Genomic DNA, 17,850 nt, shown 5'->3' on the forward strand with positions numbered 1-17,850 from the left:
AGATTTTCACTCTAGAGGTTAATGAGAGAGATGGCTGGGATCACTGATAGCCTTTTGTGTGAGGAATCTATAGAAAAAGAGGATGGAGCCTGGATTCAGAATGCTCCTTTTACTAGGTGACAGGTTAGGGCAAGCCACAACTCTCAGCTGTAATTTCCTTTTCTGTGGATATTAAACATAACTCACAAACTTTTAAGGATCAAGCAAGAAACTGTGTGTGGAGGTCTTTTGGCACATTATAAAATAGATATATTATTTAAATGTGAATACTGGAAATGGAAATAGGCAGAGAGATATGTGATACTTGATGTAATCTGGCAAATGCTTTAGATGTGGGGTGGTCAGGGAGAGGGAGAGATAAGGAAGACATTTGCTTTCTGGATAATGGGAAGCATGTGGTGCAGTTCACAGAACCAGAGAAGTCAAAAGAAAGAAGAGCTGGTTCACTAGGGAAGCTGATTAATTCAACTTTGAATAAATATAATTTGAAGTGCTGGTGAGATTTCAAAGTGGGTGTGTGGTAGTCAATTTGAAATGTGGGTTCTGAGCTTGAGAGAGGAGTGAGGCTAGACATACAGAGTTTTGTGTTTTATTGAGACATACAGATTTAGACATACTTATTCATGTTTACTGAAAGCTTACTAGATGCATAAACTTTGTTATTGATTGAATGTTTGTGTTCCCGAATTTCATATGTTGAAGCCCCAATCCTCAATGTGATGACATTTGAAGGTGGGGCTTTGGGGAGGTAATTAGGTCCAGAGGGTGGAGTTCTTATACTTGGATTTGTGCCCTTATAAGAAGAGACTTAAGAGAGGTCACCATTTTCTTGGCCACGTGAGGATATAGCAAGAAAGCGGCTGTCTACAGAATAGGAAGAGGGCCTTCACCAGGCATTGAATCTGCTGGCACCTTGATCTTGGTCTTCTAAGCCTCCAGAACTGTGGGAGATAAATGTTAAGCCACCTTTGTGTTATGGCAGCCCAAACGAAAACAGGCTTCTCACCAGGTTGTGAGAAGATCCCTTTCTTGCTCTTTAAGATTCTTGCAACCTGGTGGATTAATTTTAAATTTTAGAATAGAGGAATAATAATAGCTGATATTTATTGAGCACTTGTTGTATATCAGGTAATATTCCAAGTGTTTTATATTTCAATTTATTTAATCTTTAAATCAGCACTATTAGGTATCTGTCTCATAGTATCTTCATTTTTACAGATAAGATATCTGAGGTAAAGAGCTATTAAGTAGTTGTTCAGGGTCACAAGTTAATAAGTGACAGTAAAACCCAGGCATCTGACTCTAAGTGTTTAACTTTATATAGTCTTATAGCTTAACACTAAACTATGCTGTCTTTTATGAGTGTCTATAGAAAAAGAAGGCAAAGGAGAAAAACTTAGGAATGGCCAGAAAGTGATGTAATTTCCCCCCTACATATAGAATAGTGTTGTGGCTTCACTGCAACTATATACTTGAATGATATAATAAGGTTTCTTTCTCTTGGTGTTCCCACCAAGAAAGTAAATTATTGTGTGGCTAAATTTAGATATACTGTATCAAATCTCTTGAGCAGTCATCCTATATAATAAAAGCCTAATATGCAAATTGTCCCCTCAGGTGGTCGTTTGACCAGGAGACCGAGTTCAACCACTTGCTATGACGTGTGCTGACCACTAGGGGGCGGGGCGACCATGGTGGGCATCAGCGACGCAGTGCTGGCAGTGGGCAGCAGTGGAGGTGCTGCCAGCCCCCGATAGGGCCCTGATGAGAGCAGGACTGTGGTGGGATGGTAGAGCAGGTGAGCAGGAAGCACCAGGCCAAGGTGGGTGCAACCGAGGGTCTGATCACCCTGCCAATCGTCCCAGAGACAGCGGTGGGGGGCGAGGCCACTGCCCGGCTCCCAGGTACTGAAGGAGATGGGATGGGGGGAGTGGCCCCGATCGATTGCCCTGCAGACGGGATGGTGGAGCAGGTGAGGGGGCAGCGCCGGGCCAAGGCCGGTGCCAGGCGGGATTGCGGGGCTGCGAGGTTGGGGGCACAAGCTGGGGCCCGATCTCTATAGGCCACCCCGAGGGACCCCACCCGTGCACGAATTCGTGCATCGGGTCTCTAGTCATCAATAAGGAAGTGGGTCTGTTTGAATGAAGGTGACCAGTAAAGAGAAGGTGGTGAGTGGCTGAGTCTCCAATAGCACTAGGCAGGACAGTGTTCAGTCCACAATTAGCATAGGAGATTCTTAAGTCATAGTGAATGAAAGTACTTTTACGTGTTTTCATCCTCAAGTTGGAGAAATGAAGTTACAGAAATACAAGATATATAGCTGAAATGCTTTCAGATAGTGCAGTAATAGCTTCCACAGTGTGCCTGCTATATGCCAGGCACCTAGACTACTTGCTTTGCATTTATTTCGTGTTGAATGTCTTGCTTGGCTTTAGCTGAACCTTATTTTTTAACGTGAATTTACACCAGAACGTGATTATTATGTTCCTAAGAGAAGCTTTCTTTTAAAGCTACCTCTGATCTCTATACGGTAACCATTTACAGTTGTGGCTGGCTAGAATAAACTATATCTGCATTTATTATATCAAAGTAGAGCACTGTTTTTGTGTTGAGAAAGTTAATAAACTTGCACTTAACTTTAAAAAAGCTTTTTTGTATATCCTAATCTTGTTTCAGTTTTATTCAGTTAAAAACTACACTTGCTGGGAAACTTTTTGACTAAAATCTTCATACATTTGATATAAGTGAACCATTTTTGTTGTTGTTTAAAATATATATTCAAGCCCTGGCCGGCTTGGCTCAGTGGATAGAGTGTCAGCCTGCGGATTGAAGGGTCCCAGGTTCGATTCCGGCCAAGGGCACATGCCTGGGTTGCGGGCTTGGTCCCCAGTGCGGGGCATGCAGGAGGCAACCAATCAATGATTCTCTCTCATCATTGATGTTTCTATCTCTCTCTCCTTCTCTCTTCCTCTCTGAAATCAATAAAGAAATATATTTAAAAAAAATATATATATATATATATATTCAAAAAAACTTAACTTCATAATTTTTAAAAATATGTTTTTATTGATTTCAGATAGAGGAAGAGAGGGGGAGAGAGAGATATATAAAAACATCAATGATGAGAGAGAATCATTGATCGGCTGCCTCCTGCACCACCCCACCCCCCTTTCTAAGGATTGAGCCTGCAACCTGGGTATGTGCCCTGACTGGGAATCGACCCAGCAACCTCTTGGTTCATGGGTCAACATTCAACCACTGAGCCAGGCTATAACTTCATAATTTTGAAGTATTTGCTGTGTTAATAGGGAATTACTAAATTTAATAAATTTTTTCTTTTAGAATAATTTTAGATTTACAGAAAAGTTACAAAGATAGTACAGTGTTTTCATATACGCACACCCATTTATCCTATTAATATTTTACACTTGTCACACTTTAATGAACTAATACTGATACCTATTAACTGAAGTTCATATTTTATTCAAATGTCCTGAGTTGTCACATCTTTTATCTGTTTAAAGATCCCAATGAGGACACCATATTACATTTAGTCATCATGTCTCCTTAGACTCCCCTTGGCTATGACAGTTTCTCAGATTTTTTTATTGTTTCTCAGACTAGTTATTAATGACCTTGACAGTTTTTAAGAACAATGGTCGTTTTGTAGAATGCCCCTCAATTAAATTTGTCTGATTTTTCATGGTTATTCTGGGTTCATAGGTTAGAGGAAAAACCACAAAAGGTAACAGTACCGTTTTCACAATATCCTATCAAGGGTATATACTATCAACATGACTTACCACTGTTGATATTAACTTTGACCTGACTCAAGTTGTGTTTTTAAGGTCTCTCCACTGTAAAGTTATCCTTATATCCTCCTTTCCATACTGTACTCTTTGGATGGAAGTCACCATGTGCAGCCCACATTAAGAACCAGGGAGTTATTCTCCCCCTCCTTAACAATGGAATGGCTACATAAATTATTTGGAATTCTGCATGGGAAATTTGTTTACCCTCTTCCATTTATCTACTTTTTTTCAATCACTTATTTGCATCAGTATAGATTTATAAATATTTATTTTATACTTTGGGTTATAATCCAATTCTACTTTATTTTATTGCTCAAATTATTTTAACTTTGGTATTGGGAGCTGTTACAGTTGGTTCCTGTGTTCCTTTGACATACCCACATCACTGGGGAGAAAGAAGCACACTTCCATACTTTCTGACTCTAGAAAAAGCTACCGGCTTATCTCGTATGTTCCCTGGCCCAGCCCAGGAAACAGTCATTTCTCCAAGAGGGCCTAGGAATTACCAAATTTAAACATTCATAAAGACCCACATTTTTCAAACAAACAGTTAAGCCAATTAACCCTTCAGTTCCTAAGGTCTTCCTCAACTACAACATTAAACTCCATGAGGTCAAGAACTTAATTTTTATCTCCATTGCAGCCCCAGAGCCTAAAACACCATGCACAGAGTACACAATTCAGTAACTTCTATAGATACCAAAGTCTCAGACATTCTGAAGCTCTATAGCAGGGCTCAGGATTGAGTCACAACATAACTTGCCATTCCAATGGAATCTGCCTAGATTTATCATACTTAGACTCCTGTTCTAACATCGCTATGTCTAATTCACTGCATTGTTTTACAGTAAACAAAAGGCTTCCTTTTTCCACTGCTCCTCCCTCTTATTCCACTGCAAGCCAAATGTGTGTTAAGTATTCCCCAGGAAAATTTCCAGTGCAAAGGACTAATGCATCACATTTCCTAGATTTTTTTCTATAATGGCATATTGCCATATACATCATTCTGCCCAAGCTCTATTCAAATGATCATTTTAACTTGCTATGTGTAGTTTAAATGAAAGGCACAATGCCAAATTCTTATCAACATTGGCAGAAGAAAAATCACTGACAACGAAAGTGCCAGAAATTCACTGATACCTGTTTACACATAATGCCCCCTCAAACACCCAGGTAGTATGCATGTAAAATAAAGCACCTGAAACCTATCAATATCTTTTTATAAATCTGTAAATATGTAGAAAGAAAAAAGCATAAGCTAAACATATACTGTCTTATGTGTATAGGGTTTGATTACAATTTGAAGGCATGTTTCCACGCACTATCCAATTACATGCAAAAATAAGCCAAGATTATAATAAGATGGTTCTATTAAACTTTGTATCTACAATTTAATTAAAATATTCACTAAATAATTTGTGACAGCTTATTTTTTAGAGATAGTTTCTGTAAGGAAAAAGAAAGCTACTCACTACTGACCAAAAGGAAGACACATTTGTATAGTGTGACCTTTACTCTGGCTAACTTACTAGGTTAAGGCTTGTTCTGTAGATAGCACTGTCAAGTTAAATGCTTTACAGAGGCATATATTTAGAGATTCCAAAGGAAAAATGAGCACAAAACAAAATTATAGCAGCCCTAGAAGCCCTTGTTTTCTTGTGCATACTGGCCTTTCCCAACCCAATGTTGCATCCAATACCTGTACTCTGGACTAAAGATCTTATAACAGAATATATGGTGCTGACCCTACTAAGACTTCAAATTGATCCTTACAAAGCCCTGCTTGGTTGCTCCAATATTCATTTAAACCTTAAATGATTATCAGGAATAAATCTCACATTGAGTCTTTATTAGAAGAAAGGCTTATTGTAATAAGTCTTTTGTAATACTCCCCTATTGCTCCTTTAGAAAATTAATGGAAAAGACTACAGACTCATTCAAGTTCTCAGGGCAATCAAAAGAATTGTGATGCTTAGAATTCCTGTAGCTCTTAACCAAACCCCTCCTGATCCTCCATTCCTTCCATAAGAAATCAAACAGCAGTGTTCACACCAGAAGCCTACTGCATATCTTGCTAAGACATACCCTCCCTGCTTGCATTTGGTGGCACTTTTCCACTCACTCTATGGATCCCACATGCTATGCAATTCTTATTACTTCTAAGCAACATTCAATAATTTGTCAACTGAAATCCTTTTTTATTAAATCCTTTTCTGTTCACTTTGCATATCACTCTTCAACTCTTTATTCAAAACTTAATTTTGCAACAGTACTCCCTCTTTAGATGAACGGGAACTACATGATTATTTAGCAATAACTCAAAAATTAATATGCCCAGCTCTAATCCTAAAACTACCTCCTATTGTCACCTCTGATTTAATATTGTCTGTGGAATGACTTATCTTTAAAATAACCAAAAATAAATAAATAAGGGCATTTCCTGTGCAGGATACACTGTTACCATTAAACATGCAGCCACTGAAGCAGGTTCACTGCTTAATGAAACTTGGGGAGTCCCTACCTTCCTGTCAAATGATCAAGAAGTTTGTTTCACTGGAGGAGTTAATTAACCACAAACTGGGTAATATCCTCTCTTAACACAGAAATTCCACTGTTCATATCATCCTCAAAGTTTCAGAAACCTTTCATGTTTCCCAGCCTGAAGTTTTGCCACTTACACTAATGGCCATGTAGTTGTTCCCTTAGAGCTCACACAGACTTTCTACCTATGAAATCATTATAATGTGCCCAATGCAAACGGGATCAATTCCACTAAAAACTTATTCTGTACTCTTACATGAAAATCTAACTAAGTAATGTCAGAGACTAACCTGATTTACTCAGTCTTATACTGAACAAGTGTAAGTTACACCTTTCTTCTCTAGAAAGGATCTCACCTAAAGGGATCATTTTCAGGTCCTCCTGTCAACAGCTAGAACAGTCAAGCTTCAAAGGTTTGTGTGTCACAGTAAAAACAAGCTACCGATCCAGACCACCAGATTTCCATGCCCCTGAGCGATCTTAAACTGAGTCTAATTAAAAGGACTCGGAAGCAGATGACTCCAAGAAACACACAACTTGCCCCAAAACTGCAGCTCAAGTTCATAACTACATATACTGACAGATGCTGCACAAGATTTTGGAACACAACAGAATTATATATGTTCTTTTTTTTAACCATCTGTACGCCATAAGCATCTATAGACACAAGCAGCGGACATTTTTTAATTAAATTCAAAATATCGTGGCAGTTAACTGATTAAAAAGGACTGCTATAATATTTTTCTGGTGATTTAATTTAAATATAAAGTGATGTTGTTAGTGGAAATGAGCTTAACTATGTTTAATTCGTGATACACTTCAAACATGTTTTCAGATTAGCCTGTGCCTTGGCAGCTACCTACACACCATAATCGCAAGACAGGTACATATGTATATACTCAAAACATATACACAGACCACTTCTGGCCGATACACTCCTTGTCTGACCAACAAATCCATATGTCACCAGCCTATCAAAAACACTCAGGGACTTTGCTTTCCTAATATAAACCAGAGAATCTCAAGGTCTTCTAGCTACTCTATTTCTCCTTCCCAAAAGTTGTCCCCAGCCTACCTAGACTCTGCTAGATCTGGTTCCTTGCTTGGCAATGCTCATTTTTTGTTCTCTGATAGCCTTTGTTTTTCTCTTTAGTAACTGTTTCTAGGGTTCCCCACTATTATATTCTTATTCATCTTTCCCTCTCTCCTTCATTTAACAGCATCACCAATACACATAGTAATCAAGGAAGCCTAGAAATTTACCTATTATCCATATACTTTCCATAGCAAATTTTCTAAAACAGAACTCAGACTACATCACTTACTTGCTTAAAATCTTTCAATGGCTTGCCAAAACACCTTAGCACACACAGTACTTTATAATTTGGTCCAGCCTAATCTTCCTACACACTCACAAACACCCTTCATCCACTATACACTTTCAATACAGAACGCCTTCTTCACTAACCTCCAACTTACATACCTGGTTAAATCCTATAAGCCTTAAAAATTGAGCAAAACCATCACTTCCCAGCAAAAAGTGATCCTTAACACCTACTCAGACCTCTACCGACCTGGCCAAGTTCACTTTTCCTTTCTTAGTCTCTTCACAGTACTTTTATCTCTATCATATTAAAATATCACACTGTAAGCTACCTTAAAATCAAAGATAATATCTTCTTAAATCTCTTCTGCTACCATAGTGCCTGACCCTTAACAAGTACTCAATAAATAATTCTTTACTGAATGATGCTCTCAGTATGCTAGACTGTCTCTGTTTCTCTTACCCCCAACCAGTTTTATTGAGACATTATTGACATATAACATTGTGTAAGTTTAAGGTGTACAACATGATGATTTAATATACATATATATATTGCAAAATAATTACCACAGAAAGCTTAGTTAACTGAGGTCCATTTCTCAAGAGGGAATAAAACCTTTGGTATGTAGATGCTCAGTATCTTCTAGACATCATCTTTTATATAAACTGTTCTTTTAGTCCCACAAAAATTATATGAGGAATATATAATTTTACTGATGAGGAAACTGAGACTCAGAGTCTCAAAACTACCAAGTAGAATAGGAAGATATAAATTCAAATTTTTCTCAGTTCAAGATCTATACTCTTCCCATTATGTTTTGCTGTTTATTTATAGGTAGAATCTAGAGAGAAAATAGCTCCCTTCATGTACTGTTTTATCCCCACCCAAAACATCATTATAAATTATAAAGGGTATTTAAGAACACATAAGGCAAATTAGAGCAATTATCACTGCACTGGAATTAAAAGGAAAACCAGACCAAGGTAGACCACGAGTTTCTAAAGAGATGAAGTTTCTAAAGGAATCAACTGATGTCCTGGGAAAGAATCTTAGAGGCTGAGACTAATGTCCCAGGGCAGAATCTTGAAGACAACTTTTTAGTAACACTGCAGTAAAAAGGCTAGAGCGAATGACAGGTAAGCGAAATTTAAGAAAAGAGGCTAAGCCTGGCAGGTGTAGTTCAGCGATTGAGCATCGACCCAGGAACTAAGAGGCTGCTGATTCAATCCCCTGTGGGTGGCATGCAAGAGGCAGCTGATCGATGATGTTTCTCTCTCTCTAAAAAAAAAAAAAAAACAATAAAAACATTTTTTTTAATAGGAAAAGAGGCTAAGATGAGCAGCATGTTAGTAGAATTTTAAAAACATAGCAAAAGGAAACAGAAGCAAACAGAAAAACAGAACTAAGAGAACAGAGGCCAGGAAAAGCAATCTTGATAACAAACAGGTAAACTATCCAGAACCAAAGTAGGTCTATTCAGAAACCTCCTACTGAAAGAGCCTAGAACACTCTCCAAAAAGGCTGCCTTGATGCAAGAATTTTGGCCTAAAGTCTATAGGAAATTAATTTGATGAATTGACTGCAAGAAAAATACTTATCCAGAAACCTAGACTACTGGTAGAGAAAATAAAGGGTTAGGCCCAGAAGATGTAGAGACAACTTATAAAGACAATAATGCTTAAGTGTTAGTTAGGTTTAGGAGAATGACCTGAGAAATCACAAAAGGTACCTGGAAAGAGCTATTTAATATTTGAAACAAGGGTCAACCTGAGAGACATGAAACTATATGTAGTTTGAACCCAGAAATGCTCTCGTAATATGAAGATTAACTGTTTACCTGATCTCGGTGAAAAGGGTGGTTTTACAAAAAGGGATAATGAATGACAAGGAAAGACCAGCCACTTGAGGTGACTGGAGAGAATAATCATCTGCTTTTACCCTTAGGTAGTGAAATATAAACTTAATGCAGATTAACTGAACAGCAAAAATCTTAGAAGCTTTTGCTGGTTTGTCTGTTTATTTTATAAACTTGCAAAGTCTTCATACCTGCATCAAGTAGAAAACACTTCCCTTGAGAGATTATCAGTCAACTGGGAATTTCTAAAATATACAATCCCAATCAAATTGGGATTGTCACAAAAGATGTTACTCTGCAAGTGAGCAGAGAGCTAATCTGCCCAAACACAATAAATGAGTTCCTGCCACCACACCCAAACTGGTGCAACAGGTTGGTATAAGCAGTAAGAGAACTAGCTCTTAATACTGTTCCACCTAAAAATTTCTACAGGCTCTAAGACAATCATCAGGGGAGAGAAAACAAATGATGGTCCATCCTCAGTTGAAACAAACTGAGCCAAATTGATTTTTTTTAAACTGTCCTTAGAAAACTATAAAAGCACCCAGAGTTTGCTTCTCATTAGCTGAACTGATAGATAAGAATAAGTTGCTTTACAAGCTCCTTGAAAGATCCAGGTAAGAATTTGCCTTGGATGATTGGGGAAAATTTTAAACACCCCCTGAAGCCCTACTTTCAACAGCACTTAACTAGCTCTAGGATGACCTTAAAAAGCAACTACTAGTCAAATGAAGTACATGGTGAGGTCAAGAAAGGTAAGACAGAAAAGTCTCCACACATTTTATCAATTAGGGAACTAGTATCCTCACCAAAAGCAGCTTTATAAGAGTACTGAACAAACACTGAATTAGCACTTAAACGAAAGGTGGGAAATGTGGATAGAAATGAGAGTAGACTACTCTTTTCTAAAAGTCAAACTTGAAAAGAATAAATACAAAAGCCCTGGCCAGTGTGACTCAATTGGTTGAGTGTCATCCCATGTGCTCAGAGGACACTGGTTCAATTCCAGGTCAGAGTACATGCCCGAGTTTCGGGCTCAGTCCTAAGAGGGGGCCTGCAGTAGACAGAACCAATCAATGTTCCTCTCTCACTGATCTCTCTCTCTCTCTCTCTCTCTCTCTCTCTCTCTACTCTCTCCTCTTTCCTCTCTCCTCTCTCTCCTCTCTCCCCCCCCCAAAAAAATCAATAAAAAACATATTTTTAAAAAAGAATGCAGGAGTTAAAGAAAATGGCCTGAAGGACTTTTTAAAGCACATGTGAATATTTAAATTCTGAAAGAAATAGAAAAATGTACTTGATAGGGCAAAGTTCCAGATCCCAGAAGGAAAATTAATTTCCTTGATGTGGAACACACCGTGACAGGTGTTCTTTGAAAACCCACTCAAGTTCCTATGACCTACTCTTTCATGACACCAAATGCACCTAACCAATGCCCTCACAAGATCCTAAATTCTACTTCTGAACTCATTTCACACCCTATTTATTGAGTGTAAAAAGTATTTACACAATAATAACTAATATTCATTGAGCATTAACTACTTCCCAAGTACTTTATATGATTAGCTCATTAAGTTCTCTGGATTAATAATATTTTTCCCATTCTACAAAAGAAAAATAAGGTTTGGAGAACAGCCACCCAGTGAGGTTGCGCTTTACTGTGACTATCTGTTAACCACCCATCATTCTAGTTTTCCTCTAAGCCTCTCTTTTTTAAAAAGGGGGGATAGGCAACACTTTCAATCTCCGCAAGCTTTGACTTGATTAAGTTTTGGCACATTAATCACAAATATCTCCATTAGCTTAGAAGTCTAAAGGTACAATGGTCAAAGTATCCTGTGTAATCCACACCACATGGTTAATAACTCACCACACCCCAACATACTCCAACAATCAGTCTTCCCAGGGAATATTTGCCAGTTAAACAAAATGAATCTCCAACTGACTTAACATTCAGTCAGCTGTCAAAAGAGACATGGGCAGAGAAAACAAACTTCTCTTAATCCAAAACACTCACTCAGCCTATCTGACCTAAAACCTGGTTCTAAGGAAGTTACAAACGCTTCTGTCTCCCTTTTCTTTTCTTTTTTTAGCTGGAGGGAAAACTGACACAAAAAGGAACTGCTTAGGGGGAAAAACTGTTCAAAAGCCTCCAGCCCTCTCTGTCAAGAAATCTTAAACAATTTAGGAGACAGTGTAACACAGAGCTTAGAAATGAGAGAAAAACACATCTGTTTTCAAATTCTAGCTCCTCCCACCTACTAGCTTTGAGCCCTTGGACAAATTACTTAACCTCTCTAAGATCAGTGTTTGCTGGTAATATTTGTACCCACCTATTTCATAGGATTACTTTGAGAATTAAATGAAATGATTTAGGTAAAGAATTTAATAGTCGGCAAATAGAGGTGCTTTATATCTACTATTATAATAAAAGGAAGAATACCTAACGACAGATTCCTCTGTATCCCGAGTATTGGGAGTTGATCAGGATTCCTTAAATTGGAGCAAAGGGACAAGAACTTCAAAGTGTATAAAACAGAAATAGAGGCAAGAAACTCCCTTCCCATTGACTCCTCCACACCCACCCAAGTATGATTCCATCCCAGGTGAAATGTTTGTATTAGCTGGGTAAAAATAATAACTTTATTATTATTAACATATAAATTATAATAAATTTATTGTTAGTTAATAATAATAAAGATAGTAAAATAGTCATTTCCATAAATCCCTTAGTATTTATTTACAGTCCTCTGGTGAGTATCAATAATAATAGCAACAACTATATATATATATATATATATATATATATATATATATACACACACACACACACACACACACACACACACACACACGGACTTCAGCTCTTCCTTGGCGCTGCCTATGGAGGTGGCAGCCATCTCCTACTTGGCACCATGGCTGCCCTCAGACCCCTCGTGAAACCCAAGATTGTCAAAAAGAGGACCAAGAAGTTCATCCGGCACCAGTCAGACTGATATGTCAAAATTAAACAGAACTGGCAGAAACCCAGAGGCACTGACAATAGGGTGCATAGAAGATTCAAGGGCCAGATCTTGATGCCCAACAATGGTTATGGGAACAACAAGAAAACAAAGCACATGCTGCCCAGTGGCTTTCAGAAGTTTCTGGTCCATAACGTCAAGGAGCTTGAAGTGCTGCTGAAGTGCGATAAATCTTACTGTGCTGAGATTGCTCACGTCTCCTCAAAGAACCGCAAAGCCACTGTGGAAAAGCAGCCTAACTGGCCATCAGAGTCACTAATCCCAATGCCAGGCTGCGCAGCAAAGAAAATGAATAGACAGATTGTGTACACATTGTATTTGTGTTAATAAAATCATAAAATTCTGCCAAAAAAATAAAAATAAATAAATAAATAAAAACATGGACTTCACAGAAGTAGAAATGGCAAATAAAAATATAAAAATATGATTTCCACACTAAGAATCAAAGAAATTAAATATTTTTTTTTAAATCCTCACCAGAGGATATGCTTATTTATTTTAGAGAGAGGAAGGGAAGGAGGGGGGCAGGGCAAAGAGAGGGAGAAAAACATCAATTGGTTGCCTCTCTCATGCAACGTGGATATATGCCCTGACCAGGAATTGAACCCTAAACCCTTCAGTGCATGGGATGACCCCCCAACCAGCTGAACCACCTGGCCAGGGCTCATGATAACATTTTTAACCAACCAAATTGGCAAATATTTTTCAAAATCTGTTAAAAATGAGCTTTTTAAAAGTATATTATGTATACATTATAGAAGGATTCTGAAAGTATACATCAGACATATTTCCTGCCCTTAAGAATTTTATAGACTAGTAGAGAAGCCATGACTAAAAATCATAAACCTGCCATAGTTGGTTTGACTCAGTGGACAGTGTTGGCCTGCGGACTGAAGGGTCCCAAGTTTGATTCCAGTCAAGGGCACATGCTCGGGTTGCAGACTCAATTCCCCAGTAAGGGGCATGCAGAAGGCAGCCAATCAATGATTCTCTCTCATCATTGATGTTTTTATCTCTCTCTCTCTCCCTCTCCCTTCCTCTCTGAAATCAATAAAAATATAGTTGAAATAAAAAGAATAAAAAACATAAAACTACCATCAATTTAGTGCACAAAAAGTAGTCCAAAATAGAAAAGTTCAATTAACAGAATATTTATCAACCACAAGTACATAAAAGCATTGTGCATGGGAAATAAATACCATAACTACCTATATATATATAAAGCTAATATGCTAAGTGTCCGTCCGGGTAATGACGTCACATAGCAACACCCAGCTTCCTCTCCCTAGCAACAACTAGCCTCCTTGCAGTTTCTTCAGCCTAGGAACACGACTTGCTTTATAGCCAGGTACAAACATTCCACACTTTAACCAAATGTCTGTGAAGCATTTTCCCGTGCCTCATCTCATTTGACCCTCACAGAAGTCCTGGAGTAGGTAGATAGGAGACTTGGTGGAATCCTATTTTCTTTTCATTAGCCAAAAAACGGAGATTTAGAAAGCTTAGAAACTTGACCCGACCGAAAAGAAGTAAGAAATGGTGGACCTTGAAAATGACTTCAGGTTTTCTCATTGCACAGAATATAGTCAAACGCTGCCGCAGTTAAATATTTTACCCTTTGTTCTCCCTGCGTGATCTACAATAATAATCTGCTTCATGTTGATATTTACTGCTGTGTTGCTGACAATTACCTGAAAGAGAAGTTTGCATGCTTCACTGGGCTGGAAAAAGTTTAGCTAAATCAGAAAGCAGGTCTAATTAAGCAAGTTTACTCTATATATATAAAAGGCTAAGTTAACTCTCACATGCATGATACATATAAAGCTCTCACTGGCGCCAATCATACGTGTGTGTTTCCATCTGTCATTGTCGATCGTGAATTTGGTTGACACTTCTATTACAGAGAAAGGGCGAATAGCGATATTAAAATATTTCTTCTAATTAATTTCCTTTCAATGTGCACGAATTCATGCACTGGGCCACTAATGTTATATAATCTAGCAAGGCTGTTAAGACAAGCAACAATAGAAAGCAGTAAGTGACAAGTGCCTTAAGTACAAGCAAAGAGTTCTGAGATTTCAGAGCAAAGAACTCAAATTAGCTTCCAAATTATTTGAAGAAGCTCTACAAGGAGGCACAATGTTAACTGAACTCTTAGGATAGGCATAATTTTTAACCAGTAGAGATGAGACTAGAGAAAGGATGACCCAGGAGAAAGAAATAGACAAAATTAACAAATGGAATGGGGCTAGAAACATGAGAGGGTAAAAGGAAAATTCCAAGTTCGCTAGAATCCAGGTTAAATAAAGGGGAAAAGGTAAGGCTTAAAAGGTAGACTGGATTAATTTTTGGAATGCCTTGAATGGCTAAGAAGTCTGGATCTTATCCTATCAACAACAGGGAGAGATACTAAAGGTTTCTGAGAAGGAGAAATATATGATCAAAATGAAGCTCTAAGTAAGATTAATCTAATACTGGTGTCCAGAATGGGCTGCAGGACAAAGGGCTTAAAGCTGAGAAATCATTTATTAACTACGGCAGCAATCTCAGTCTGATGTAAGAAAGACTGAATGATGGTACTGGAATGATTAAGAATGGAAAAGGAAGGGATACGTTAAGAGTTTTCAAAGGAGAAAAAGTAGGATTTGACCATTAGGGCTGAGAGGAATAGGAAATTAATTACAAATTTCCCCCTTGTTTGGAAATGTTTAACTCCTGACTACCTACTGGATAAAATCCAGGCTCCTTAGCCTATCATTCAAGTCACTGTACAATCTGACCAGGTGTTCCTTTTTTCCACCCCCCACGCCCACCTCCCGCCTACTCCAAATACATAACTTGGTATTTTATAGCTTGTGCTTTTTTTTTGCTCATGCATCTCTCTACACCTGGAGATTAGAACAGCTTGAGTCAATGAGGTGGGCTTAGAGCAGTGGAATTACTTGGACTGTGAGTGAGACAGAAGAGGTTCCTAAAAGAAAAAGGATACGTTACCAACAGAAGGGGCAAAACCACAAGCATCCTCTACTTTAGCAGCTAGCAATTTACAAAGTAGGTGAAACTGGTAACATTACATGTGGGGGAGGATGTTGAGAAACTAGGCACACATAGAAATTAATCTTTTCACTGTACAGTCTCTGTACAGGCTAAATTTGCCATGTATATAAACATTTTAGCTTAATCTATTTCTTTAACTTTTTAAAACCGTGCACGAAAGACATAGAAACTGGGTAACAACTTTTTTAAGTCACCTCAAATCAATCACAATATCAAGCACATAGTTCAAGCCAAAAAAACATTACCCCAAGATAATTCTGATCCTTCCCTCGCTCACTGTGTAGCAAAGTTGAGAGAGAGGGGGGGGGGGGGGGGGGGGAAGGAAGGAAGGAAGGAAGGAAGGAAGGAAGGAAGGAAGGAAGGAAACTTTTAAATAGAGAGGGAGGAAAAAAAGAAATTTTTTGACTGCATATCAATATAAATCTATTTTTAACCTTAGAGGGGAAAAGTACCATAATTTCCCCATTCAAGAACATTTCTGGGCCAAAAACTATTAAACAAAGAAAATGTTTAAATATAATCCAAAATGTAAGGTAATCTTGGGGTAATGATTTACTTTACTTTTCTAGTACTTAACAGTAATTTTCAAAATTTCTAAAATGTATCTGCACCATGTATTCAATCCAATTTCCTACATTACTTAAGGCCTCAATGCTAACATGCATTCAAACTGACATTCAAACTGCAAGAGTGGGAGATCATGGAACAGCCTTGAAGACATTACTAACTAGGGCAAAAAAGGAGATTTACAGTTTAGAAAAAATTTCAACACAGCAGATAAAACAACCCAAGTTGTCCTTAAATACTCATTCTTCAACAATTCTATAATATATTTATAAAATGTGTGTGTGAGAAAGATGTGTACTTTAATACTTTAGGAATTTTTCTTCACAGTTCTTTTCCTTCACAAACAGAAACGTGTAAAAATTTTGTTCTCCATAATGCTAAGGACTATTTGAAATGTCTATTTTAGGCTGACACTTTTTTAACTTTAAGGTGTTTTAACATAGTACTATAATACTCAAAAGAAACTCATTGGTTCTTAGATTCATCTTATTTATTATACAATGTTCAAGAAATTTAAAAGTGATCACGCAACAAAACTATACTAATTCAGAACCCTGAAGACAGCATGATATAACAGGGAATGTACATCAAAATAGGAGTCAGAACATCACTGTTGAGTAAGCCCCTGAACCTTTCTAAGCTTGTGTGATCTGAAATTGAACCCTATGCCACAGGGGGGGAGGGGGGGAACAAAAACCTGTCCGAATATACAAATTTACATATAACCCAGGGGATTCATAAATTCTACACAGTCCCAGGAGCCAATCCACAGATTTTTGAAAGGTCTACATATCCCAGGTTAAGGTAACCACTTGGTTCTCAGCCAGCTCTAAAACTTGAGCATTTCTGAGTATTTTAGCAATATATCCATAAAGTAATTGGCAAAGCAGATAAAAAGAAAAAAAAGCTGATAATGAAAGTAATCAACTTTTAATAAAAGGCTTTTAAACTCAAAAATTTTAAAACTTACCATTTCACTCACCCACAAAATTGTCAAAAACTAAAAAGTTGATAATGTTCATGGCTGGCAATGCATGAGTTTGGCTTTTGGTCATCCTTAACAAGAGCCCCAATGCAGACCGTCTCCCAAGAAAATATATACAAAATGTTGCATAGAATTTCAGTCTCTTGCCCTAAACTTTAGGTTCATTTTCCGGGGACTTCCCTTCGCCTCTCTCTGCCTTTTCCTTTGTGTACAGGGATACAATCACCTGTGTGTTCCTCTTTTGACAGTGTGCTCCCTCTCTTTGGGAGATACTATATCCTTCAGTAGCTTCCTAAAAAGGAACAAGTGGAAGTAACGTTTTGAGATCTGAATGCCTTTATTCTGCCTTCACACTTGACTGATCAAATGGTTGGGTTCTAGGCCAGAAATCATCTTCCCTCAGAATTCTGAAGGCATTGTTCTACTCTCTTACTCCTATTGAGAATTTAGGGCCATTTCTAATTGTTCACATGAAGTTTAAAGACTGAGTGGTCAGACGCTCGATCCCCACCTGTCAACTGATAAATTTCACTATAGGGTGTTTGGCGGGGTGATCTAGCTAAGGAGACTTTACAGATCAGTATTTGTAAGTGTTTTCTTTTTTTAAAAATATATTTTATTGATCTTTTACAGAGAGGAAGGGACAGGGATAGAGAGTTAGAAACATCGATGAGATGCCTCCTGCACA

The 17,850-nt window shown here is 37.9% G+C and overlaps 1 protein-coding gene and 1 pseudogene across 1 annotated transcript in view; one reads left to right on the forward strand and one right to left on the reverse strand.

Annotated features, from left to right (window-relative positions):
* SMURF2 (SMAD specific E3 ubiquitin protein ligase 2) overlaps positions 1 to 17,850 on the reverse strand; it is a 93,789-nt gene that overhangs the window by 54,184 nt on the left and 21,755 nt on the right. The window lies entirely within an intron of this gene.
* On the forward strand, positions 12,423 to 12,900 carry LOC138994174 (large ribosomal subunit protein eL32-like; annotated as a pseudogene).

The sequence above is a fragment of the Myotis yumanensis genome, unplaced genomic scaffold, assembly GCF_028538775.1.
Source record: "Myotis yumanensis isolate MYYU_CA2020_CCGP unplaced genomic scaffold, mMyoYum1.0.hap1 SCAF_16, whole genome shotgun sequence".
NCBI classification, from domain to species: Eukaryota; Metazoa; Chordata; class Mammalia; order Chiroptera; family Vespertilionidae; genus Myotis; species Myotis yumanensis.